Source organism: Oryx dammah, unplaced genomic scaffold, assembly GCF_014754425.2.
Source record: "Oryx dammah isolate SB20612 unplaced genomic scaffold, SCBI_Odam_1.1 HiC_scaffold_11232, whole genome shotgun sequence".
Lineage (NCBI taxonomy): Eukaryota > Metazoa > Chordata > Mammalia > Artiodactyla > Bovidae > Oryx > Oryx dammah.
The window spans coordinates 4,096,423-4,108,646 of record NW_024080625.1 but is presented as its reverse complement, the minus strand read 5'-3'; positions in this window follow the sequence as shown (position 1 = coordinate 4,108,646).

Below are 12,224 nucleotides of genomic sequence, written 5' to 3'. Positions count from 1 at the left end.
ATCATGACTACTGGAAAAACCATAGCCTTGACTGTACGGACCTTTGTCAGCAAAGTAATGTCTCCGATTTTTAATATGCCTTCTAGGTTTGTCATAGCTTTTCTTCCAAGAGCAAGCATCTTTTAAATTCATATCTGCAGTCACCATTTGCAGTGATTTTTGAGCCCAAGAAAATAAAGCCTGTCACTGTTTCCATTGTTTCCCCATCGATTTGCCATGAAATAATAGGAACAGATGACATGTTAGAAGGCTAATAGCTGGTGAAAAATGGGGATGTGTACCAACGAGTTTCATAGCTCTTGAGGTGGTGATAAGTAGCAATATTTTGGGTATCTAAAGTTTCAAATCTAAAATTTTAAGGCTTTAAGTAGCAGATACCTGCTCAGATACTTATGAGAACCTGTCAGATGTCAAGTTTCATACTGTTTAAATTATAAACTTTATTTTTTTAAATTATCATAGGTTAGTAACACATGCTCATTGTACACAATCTAGAAAATAGGAGGGGAAAATAATGAGCACTATTAATATCATCTAAGCTAGGCTTATGGCTCAGATGATAAAGAATCTGCCTGTAATGCACGAGACCTGGGTTTGATCCTTGGGTCAGAAAGATCCCCTGGAGAAGGGAACAGCAACCCACTCCAGTATTCTTGCCTGGAGAATTCCATGGACAGAGGATCCTGGTGGGCTACAGTCCATGGGATCACAAAGAGTCAGGCAGGATTGTGTGACTGACTTTTCACTTTCATGGGCTTCCTGGTAGCTCAGCTGGTAAAGAATCTGTCTGCAGTGCAGGAGAACTTGGTTTGGTTCCTGGCTCGGGACATTCCCCTAGAGAAGGAATAGGCTACCTACTCCAGTATTCTTGGGCTTCCCTGGTGCCTCACACAGTAAAGAATCCACCTGCAGTGCAGGAGACCTGGATTTGATCCCTGGGTTGGGAAGATCCCCTGGAGGAGGGCATGTCAAACCATTCCAGTATTTTTGCCTGGAGAATCCCCATGGACAGAGAGGTGCCTAGTGGGCTACAGTCCATGGGGTCGCAAAGAGTCGGACACGACTGAGTGACTAAGCACAGCTCACGTTAATATCATATCTTAGCATGTTTTCTCTTAATCTTTTGTCATAAAGATTGAACCTAAAAATCTGTCTACAGTAAACTGACTCTGTGTTTTCCTAGTAAAATGTTAACTCTTTAGAGCAAGAACCGTGCTCTTTATTTCTCTATTTTGGGTATCTACCACAGTATCTGCTTTATAAGTTAAGTGCTGGGTACTGCTTCTTTTGTTTGAATTAACTGTGCTAATCAGTTGGGTGCCATATTCTTGTACATTCTTTAAGGAGATATTGTGTCTTTTTTTCATTTGTTTTGAGGTTTGGTGAATGAGCAGTTAGTATGTGTTGGTAGACTTAGTATACTCTGTACTTCAGCCATACTTTTATGTTTAGAGTTTTCTATAATTTTTTCTCATTTTTCTGCCTTTGTATTTGCTGTTTTCTCTGCCTGGAACTCCTTTCCTTTTTTCTGTGGCTGACATACTCCTATCTGTCTCTGAAAATTATTCACATGACTGTCACCTCTAAAAAACCTTCTGTTAACTTTTCAAACAGCTCAAGTGATCCTTCTTTAGGGTCCCACTCCCGCCCCCCACCATTTATATCTCTTTTATAAACATTGCTGTAATGACTTTTTCATGTCTGTCTGTATAGCACTATTAGCCCAAGATGTAGGGACTTAGTTTTGTGTATCGTTATAGCCCCATCATCATAATACAGTGCTTTAGTGCATAGGAGTTTACTGTGTGGCTAATGGGATCGATGAATGAATGCTGAAAAGGGTCACTGAAGAAAGAAAAGAAGGAAATCAGTTTAGTTTGAGGGTAGAGAGAAGCTTATGGAAGAGGCCTCGAACTTTGCATCAAAAGACTAGTTGGAGGCGGGAGATGGAAGACTTTTTGGTATGAGGAAAGTGGGAAATGAAGGTATGCGGTACGTTTTAGTTTTGTAAATGAACCTTGCTACGTCAGAGGGTTCGTGCATGTGATTGATGGAAGGTAAGATGGTGACCAAAGACTGGTACCACATTATGGGAGACCTGAAATCAGGGCAAGGTGTTTGACCTTTATTATTCTGTATATAGCAAGGATGTGAGATTTCTGTTGTTTTTTGTTATTGTTTTAGGGGACGAACCAATTCTTGATCAAAATGATGTTTGGGGAAAATTAGTTTTATGTTGGTATAGATGTGAATTAGGGGAAAGTAGTGGCAGGAATGATAGACACACCTGCCTCACTGATCAGAAAATGGGATATTATTTTTATCATGTATTCAGATAAAATATTATTTGAATTACTACTTCTATATTTTGCACTTTTAAAATGGAAGTAAATTGACATAACTATATATTAGTTTCAGATGTACGATGTAAGTGATTCAATATTTGTATACATTGCAAAATGATCACAAGTCCGTTAACTTCAGTCATCATACATAGTTGATTTTTTAAATTTAATTTTATTTTTTAATTGAAGTAGAGTTGATTTTAGATGTTGTGTTTCAGGTGTACAACACAGTGTTTAGTTATATCTATTCTTTTTCAGATTATTTTCCATTACAGGTTATTACAAGATACTATAGTTCCCTATGCTATATAGTAGGTCATTGTTGTTTATTTATTTTGTATATAGTAGGGTATATCTCTTAATCCCAAACTCGTAATTTATCCCTCTCATACATAATTGATTTTTTTCCCTTATGATTAGAACTTTCAAGATGTATTCTGCTAGCTTCTTTCAAATATGCAATACAGTATTATTAACTATAGTCATTATGCTGTACATAACATCCCCATGACTTACTCATTTTATAAATGGTAATTTGTACTTTTTGACCCCCATCACCCAATTCCCACCCCAATTCCACCTCCAAGCAACCACCAATCGTTTGTCTGTCTCATTGAGGTCGGTACTGTGCTAAGTGAAATAAGTCAGATAGAAAAAGATAAATACCATATGATCTCAGTTATATGTGGAATCAAATAAGCAAACAAAAAAACAGGGATTGCAAAGAGTTGAACCCAACTTAGTGACTAAACAGCCAACAGCCAGCATCATTAGTTTATAGTCATATAAAATTTTGGATTTTATATATATTAGTTCAGTTTATCTTCTAGCTCTGTGCTGAAAGGAACTTTTTAAAATTTCATCTCTAAGTTCACTTTAAAAGCTTATTTATTTTTGGTTGTGCTGGATCTTTGTTGCTGTGTGCAGGCTTTCTCTAGTTGTGGCAAGCAGGGGCTACTCTCTAGTTGTGGTGACAGGCTTCTAATTTTGGTGGCTTCTCTTGTTGTGGAGCTCGAGGGCGTGGGCTTTAGTAGTTTCAGCCCATAGGCTTGGTAGTTGTGGTGCACGAGCCTAGTAGCTCCGTGGCACATGGAAAATCCTGAACCAGTGATTGAACCCGTCTCGCCTGCCTTGGCGGACAAATTCTTAACCACTAGACCACCAGGGAAGTCCCTCCTCCCCCTTTTTTTTTCTTAACAATCTCTGGATCTCAGCATTTCTGCTCCAGTAACTTAGCAATCTTTTTTCCTTCTGTTTTCCCAAAAACACGTGAAACAGGATCTAGTCGGGATAAGTGTTTATCTATACTCATGGTGAAATCAGGCTGAACTGAAGACAGGTACATAGCCATTTAGAGTTCTTTAGATTGTTTTCTAATATGGAGTGTTCCTGGACATGCATTTGTGTAACTAGTATATATGGATTATTTTGGAAAAGGTGTTTGGGAGTAAGAAAAATGATTTAGTGGAATATGTGGGGCTTTGTTGTTACTTGGAATCTTATTTTGACACTACACTGATTTGATTTGGTTTGAACATTTCTATATTTTCTCTACTTGTGAGTGATTTTTAAATAGTGATCACAAAGCTTGAAGTGAAGTGAAAAGTCGCTCAGTCGTGTCTGGCTCTTTGCGACCCCATGGACCATACATTCCATGGAATTCTCCAGGCCACAATACTGGAGTGCATAGCCTTTCCCTTCTCAAGGGGATCTTCCCAAGCTAGGGATTGAACCCAGGTCTCTTGCATTGCAGGCGGATTCTTTACCAGCTGAGCCACAAGAGAAGCCCATGAATACTGGAGTGGGGAGCTTATCCCTTCTCCAGCGGATCTTCCTGACCCAGGAATTGAACTGGGGTCTCCTGTATTGGAGGTGGATTCTTTACCAACTGAGCTATCAGGGAAGCCAACCTTTCAAAACCTCAGATTATCTCCATTTTCACTAGCAATCCCTAGCCCCTTGCAGAGTTTTTCAGGTGGCTACCACTGTTTCAGCATCAAATCCAAACTGAAAACATCCAGGCACAGCATTATCCAATAGAACTTTCTGCAACGATGGAAATGCTCTGTGTCTGCACTGTCCCATACGGCAGCCACTAGTCCCGGGCGAACACTGAGCGCTTGATATGTAACTAGTCTGACTGAGGAACTGAATTTTTAATTTCATTTAATTTTAATTAATTTAATTTAAAATAGCCACCTGTGCCTAGTGGCTATCAGAGAGTGCATGTCTAGAGGAAGAAGAGAAACCTTGAGTATCAAGAGTGGGAAAGTTTTTCCTAGAAGTCCCCCAGTGGATTTTCCCAGGTGTCTCTTTGGTCCAAAGTTAGTCACATGCCTACTCCTAAATCAAATATTAGCAAGGAAAACCATTTCCCCAGGTAGCTTAAAATAATCAGGATTCAGTGCCGGCACAGTGACCCGGCCCTGCCTGGGTGGGTGCAGGCAGCTGGGCGTGGAAGGGCTAAGAGGCGCCAAGCCAGCCTGTGGTGGGTGAGGGGCCCAGCTGGAGCCAAAGCTGTGGCTATAAAGCTTCTGGGCCCTTCATGATGAAAGATCTGGGGACACTTCTCTCTCCCTTGTGAGGTTTATAGGTTGGGCGGTAAAGAGATGCTGACAGTGTCAAATCTGTAGGACCTTGCCAGGGGAATCAAAGCTTAGGGCTCCACCCCAACTCATCTTAGTGTATGAAGAAGTATGTAACTGGACAACATTCTAACTATAAATAGAGGACTGGTATTCCTAAATGATAATAATCTGGTGTTTTGAATAATGTTAATTTTTCCTAAACTTCCTTGCCTATAACATCCAAGGCATGGGTTTACTTTTGCCTATAACAGCAGAGGAGGTTATAACATGGACAAAATATGGAACACTCTCTATGACATTCAGAGAAATTTCAGGAATGTTCGCTTTGTTGCCTACCAGTGAGGCCTCACCCTTCCAAGCTACAGCCTGAATTAAGGAGAGAAGTTCAGTCCATTCCTTTCTCTGCATGTTTATTACAAGGAAAAAGTTTAAAATTCTAAAGAAATATCTAGTCTCCTTTCATTGTACAGTTTGGGATGATGGGCTAAGGACTGGTTTTCTTTTTTTTTGCTGTTTGAGGTTTTATTTAACCTTATATTTTTAAAAATGTTACTTATTTTATTTTTGGCTGTGCGAGGTCTTCATGGCTACTTGCCTCCTTTGTTTGATTGTGGTGAGTGGGGCTGCTCTCTAGGTATAGTGCATGGGCTTCTCTTTGCAGTGGCTTCTCTTGTCGTGGAGCACAGGCTCTAGGTTCTCAGGTTTATTAGTTGCAGCTCCTGGGCTCTAGAGCACAGGCTCAATTGTTGTGGTGCATGAACTTAATTGCTCTGCAGCATGTGGAGTATTCCTGGACCAGGGATCAAACCTGTGTCTCCTGCATTGGCAGGTGGATTCTTTACTACTGAGCCACCAGGGGAAACCCTGACTTATACATATATATATATATAGTCCCATCACTTTATGGGAAATATATGGGGAAACAGTGGAAACAGTATCAGACTTTATTTTGAGGGGCTCCAAAATCACTGCAGATGGTGATTGCAGCCATGAAATTAAAAGACGCTTACTCGTTGGAAGGAAAGTTATGACCAGCCTAGATAGCATATTCAAAAGCAGAGACATTACTTTGTCAACAAAGCTTCATCTAGTCAAGGCTATGGTTTTTCCAGTGGTCATGTATGGATGTGAGAGTTGGACTGTGAAGAAAGCTGAACGCTGAAGAATTGACGCTTTTGAACTGTGGTGTTGGAGAAGACTCTTGAGAGTCCCTTGGACTGCAAGGAGATCCAACCATTCCATCCTAAAGGAGATCAGTCCTGGGTGTTCATTGGAAGGACTGATGCTGAAGCTGAAACTCCAGTACTTTGGCCACCTGATGCGAAGAGCTGATTCATTGGAAAAGACCCTGATGCTGGGAGAGATTGGGGGCAGGAGGAGAAGGGGATGACAGAGGATAAGATGGCTGGATGGCATCACCGACCTGATGGACATGAGTTGGGTAAACTCCGGGAGTTGTTGATGGACAGGGAGGCCTGGCGTGCTGCAATTCATGAGGTCGCAAAGAGTCGGACACGACTCAGTGACTGAACTGAACTGATATATATAATTTCTTTAGTTTTAAATTTAGTTTTAATTGGAGGATGATTGCCTTACAATGTTGTGTTCTGCCATACAACAACATGAATCAGTCATAAACACATGCATATCAACTCCCTCTTGAACCTCTCTCCCACTCTTGCCCCATATTATATGATAAGGACTGGTTTTCTTCACAGAGATCCTTAAGTCATTATTTTCAAGTTGTCCATTAGGTGGGCTGTGCAAAAAGTGCTCTTACTTAAATAGAATTTGGAGACTTTGTTCAAGTTTTTAGAGTTAAAAATGGAAGGTTATGAACCCTCACAGGTGAATTAACAAATATTTAGTATGGAGTGTTGGTAGGATTAGGCTTATAATACTTGATTGCAAATTCTTCCTACTATTGTCACTGAATGCAATTTGAGAAAGTGTTTCAATTAGATCTTTAATTTTGTGGATTGTTTTATATTCTTGAATAGCTATGTGGTTCCTTCAGTTAACCATTAGTAAGGACATTCAGAAAGATATGTATTTGCTCTCCAGTATTTTTTCTAATATAGTCCATTTTGTGAATATACAAATACAAAGATCACAGTATTGAATTGTCATTTGTCACTTCCTTATGAAAAACTGTGTTTCCACTGACAAAGTGATCTTTCAAGACAGCACAAGTTTTGTTTTTCTGGTAGAAAGCTTACATTGTCTTTTGATGTAATACATAGTCCTTTCTTGAGAAAAATATAGAAGATAAATAATTGGACATATATTAGGAAATGATTAATATGTGAAACAGCCATTTAAGACATTTTGCTAAATCAGGATTTAGTCCAGCTTCTTGGACTTTCTAATACTCCACAAGATGACATTGACCCAAACTCTATTAGAATACTAATTTCTTTGCTGTTATAAACATTAAAATAATAGTGACTTATACATGACATAAGTTTGTTTATTTTTCATGTAACTGTCCAAACATAAATAGTCCAGGATTGGTAATATGGCTATAAGGAAGCCCTTCAGCCTCTTATATACCCTCTACTTCTATCTCATGGCACCATATGTATATGGCTACTCCAGCACCTGCTACAGCACAGAATAAAAAGAGGTAAGGAACTCTTTCTCTCTTAAGGGCCCTTGCCTTTTCCATTGACTGGAATTTTTTCATACAAAGGAGACTTGGGTGCTTTCCCATTGGCTCAGTGGTAAAGAATCCACCTGCAGTGCAGGAAACACAGGAGATGAGGGTTCAATCCCTGGGTTGGGAAGATCCCCTCAAGGAGAAATAGCAACCCACTCCAATATTTTTGCTGGAAAAATCCCATGGACAGAGGGGCCTGGTGGACTACAGTCTGTGGGGTTGCAAAGGGTTGGACACGACTGAAGCAGCTTTGCACATGTACTGAACATTCATAAAATTCATCATAAAATAAGCCATAAAGGACACTTTTATACATTCCCTAAAATGTCACATGCAGATGTTTTGCTGAAAATTCTCTTGTGATAAAAGAGCACAGACATGCACATATAAACACACATACTATATATGGATATATATATACATTATATGTGATATATATAGAGAGAATATGTGAGTGTATGGCAGATGGTTAGCAGTCTCTGTTATTCATTATTTTGAGATACTTTCCCAGATGCTGAAGTGCCTTCTGAGTTACTGCTAAAAGAACAGATTGTGCTTGATAGAACTTCGATCTTAGGTCTATTGTATCTTCTATAGATATGTAGCCTATGGGTTTAGAAACTTATAGTGAATTAAGTGAAGCATTTAGTTTCCAAAGATGTCTTAGTGTATATTGAGTTTGTTAACCAGTTCTAATGATGTATATATGCATTTATGGGAATACAATGAAATACAATATAATTTGATATGCAGATACTTGATTTACAGGCTGTTTATCAAAAATGATGTAATATGCAGAGTAAAATCAAGTAGTACTTTATTAAAATAAATACCTTTTTTTGTAGCTGTTTTCCGCAAAAGAAAAGAAAAGATCGCTTGGATTTGTAGTCCACTTAAGTTGCATTATGATCTAGAAGATTTTAGGTCTTATTTTAGGTTTTATTTTAAAATTAAATTATTGCCAGTTTGAGATTGTGAAGATAATTGGTGCATGCATCATACTGTAAATGGAGGAAAATGTGTATATTGAGCTATGTATATTAATTTAATAGAGCCCATAATATTTTGTATGTAAACATATGAACATTAATGATAGTTCCTTTTAGTGTAGTAATTTTGATACTGAATTCCAACTAAGACATTTCAACTTAGAAAACAATTTCAACTGCATTTTAAAGTAATACTCTACATTTAGGAAGTTTTATAGTTTAAAAAGTACTTTCATGTATATGACATTTCAGAGTATCCTAGAGCTTGTTTTTAATGATTCTTTTTTTCTGATAAATGTTTTCAAATCTTTAAGTTCCTCTTTTTAAGTCTTAGTTGGATATCACATATCTTGACATGCTTTTCTTTGTAATTCACCTCTAACTATTATAGAATTTCCTCAATGATTCACAAATTACTTTCGGGGTAAAAGATTTTTTAAATTCTCTTTTGATTGTCTTATTTATTTTGGTTTTAATTTATATCCTTATACTTTGTGAACAGCTTGTATTTTGCTGATTTGGGTGTTATCAAGTATGGATCTGATAGATAGAGTGCCTGAGGAACTATGGAATGAGGTTTGTGACATTATACAGGAGACAGGGATCAAGACCATCCCCATGGAAAAGAAATGCAAAAAAGCAAAATGGCTGTCTGGGGAGGCCTTACAAAGAGCTGTGAAAAGAAGAGAGGCGAAAAGCAAAGGAGAAAGGAAAGATATAAGCATCTGAATGCAGAGTTCAAAGAATAGCAAGAAGAGATAAGAAAGCCTTCTTTAGCGATCAATGCAGAGAAATAGAGGAAAAGAACAGAATGGGAAAGACTAGAGATCTCTTCAAGAAAATTAGAGATACCAAGGGAACATTTCATGCAAAGGTGGGCTCGATAAAGGACAGAAATGGTCTGGACCTAACAGAAGCAGAAGATATTAAGAAGAAGTGGCAAGAATACACAGAAGAACTGTACAAAAAAGATCTTCACAACCCAGATAATCATGATGATGTGATCACTAATCTAGAGCCAGACATCCTGGAATGTGAAGTCAAGTGGGCTTTAGAAAGCATCACTACGAACAAAGCTAGTGGAGGTGATGGAATTCCAGTTGAGCTGTTTCAAATCCTGAAAGATGATCCTGTGAAAGTGCTGCACTCAATATGCCAGCAAATTTGGAAAACTCAGCAGTGGCCACAGGACTGGAAAAGGTCCGTTTTCATTCCAGTCCCAAAGAAAGGCAATGCCAAAGAATGCTCAAACTACCGCACAATTGCACTCATCTCACACACTGGTAGAGTAATGCTCAAAATTCTCCAAGCCAGGCTTCAGCAATACGTGAACCGTGAACTCCCTGATGTTGAAGCTGGTTTTAGAAAAGGCAGAGGAACCAGAGATCAAATTGCCAACATCCGCTGGATCATCGAAAAAGCAACAGAGTTCCAGAACAACATCTATTTCTGCTTGATTGACTATGCCAAAGCCTTTGACTGTGTGGATCACAATAAACTGTGGAAAATTCTGAAAGAGATGGGAATATCAGACCACCTGACCTGCCTCTTGAGAAATCTGTATGCAGGTTAGGAAACAACAGTTAGAACTGGACATGGAACAACAGACTGGTTCCAAATAGGAAAAGGAGTACGTCAAGGCTGTATATTGTCACCCTGCTTATTTAACTTCTATGCAGAGTACATCATGAGAAACGCTGGGCTGGAAGAAACACCAGCTGGAATCAAGATTGCAGGGAGAAATATCACTAACCTCAGATATGCAGATGACACCACCCTTATGGCAGAAAGTGAAAAGGAGCTAAAAAGCCTCTTGATGAAAGTGAAAAAGAAGGGTGAAAAGTTGGCTTAAAGCTCAGCATTCAGAAAACAAAGATCATGGCATCTGGTCCCATCACTTCATGGGATATAGATGGGGAAACAGTGGAAACAGTGTCAGACTTTATTTTGGGGGGCTCCAAAATCACTGCAGATAGTGATTGCAGCCATGAAATTAAAAGACGCTTACTCCTTGGAAGAAAAGTGATGACCAACCTAGATAGTATATTCAAAAGCAGAGACATTACTTTGCCGACTAAGGTCCATCTAGTCAAGGCTACGGTTTTTTCTGTGGTTATGTAAATGGATGTGAGAGTTGGACTGTAAAGAAGGCTGAGCACCGAAGAATTGATGCTTTTGAACTGTGGTGTTGGAGGAGACTCTTGAGAGTCCCTTGGACTGCAAGGAGATCCAACCAGTCCATTCTGAAGGAGATCAACCCTGGGATTTCTTTGGAAGGAATGATGCTAAAGCTGAAACTCCAGTACTTTGGCCACCTCATGTGAAGAGTTGACTCATTGGAAAAGACCCTGATGCTGGGAGGGATTGGGGGCAGGAGGAGAAGGGGACAACAGAGGATGAGATGGCTGGATGGCATCATGGACTTGATGGTCGTGAGTCTGAGTGAACTCCAGGAGATGGTAATGAACAGGGAGGCCTGGCGTGCTGCGATTCATGAGGTTGCAAAGAGTCGGATACGACTGAGCAACTGAACTGAAGTGTAGCCTATTACATGCTCAGTTTTTATGAATGTTCTGTGTAAGCTCACAAAGAATATAATCTTATGTTTGTTGTAATGTCATAGCTCATCAATCTTTCAGGGTAGCATTTTTCAAGACTTTGACCTTTTTTTCATAATTTTTTTGCTTCATAATTTTTCAAGTGCAAATTAAGAACCTCTAGTTAGAATTGTTGATCTGTTGCTTCTGCACCAGATTTTTCAGTTGTTGCTTTATGTACACTGAGCCTGCACATATATATTCACACTCATCTTGTTAACAGTATATAGTACTCATTTTTGTCTCAAATTGTTCCCATTCCCACCCCCTTCATTTTTCTTTTGTTGTTCTTGTGTTGCTTTTGGGAACATTTGATCAGTTGATGTTATTCTTTTCTGTGTGATCTCTCACCCTCCTTGTCAGAAGCTTTGTCTCCAGTTTAATTGAGATATAATTGACATATAGCACTTAATGTAAGTTTAAGGTGTACAGCATAATGATTTGACTTGCATCATGAAATAATTATTACAGAAAGGTTCAGTTCAGTTCAGTTGCTCAGTCGTGTCTGACTCTTTGCGACCCCATGAACTGCAGCATACTCGGCCTCCCTGTCCATCACCAACTGCCAGAATCTACCCAAACCCATGTCCATTGAGTTGGTGATGCCATCTAACCATCTCATCCTCTCTTGTCCCCTTCTCCTCCTAAGTTTAGTGGACATTATTTCATATAGATATAAAATTAAAGTAATAGGAGAAAAGCTTTCTTTTTTATGATGACAACTCTTGAGATTTACTCTGTTGACAACTTTTGTGTGTAACACATAGCAGTGATAATTATATTTATGTCGTACATTGCACCCCTAATACTTATTTATCATATATCTGGAAATTATAGTACCTTTTGATTACCTTCATCCAGTTCTCCCTCCCCCAATCCCTTGCATCTGGTAAGTGCAAATCTGATCTCTTTTTCCATGAGTTTGTTTGTATGTTTGTTTTTGAAGTATAATTGACCTACAACACATTAGGTCCTATTACACAACATAGTGATTTTCTTCTATCATTTCAAAACGATTACCACCATAAATCTAATACAGTTTGTCA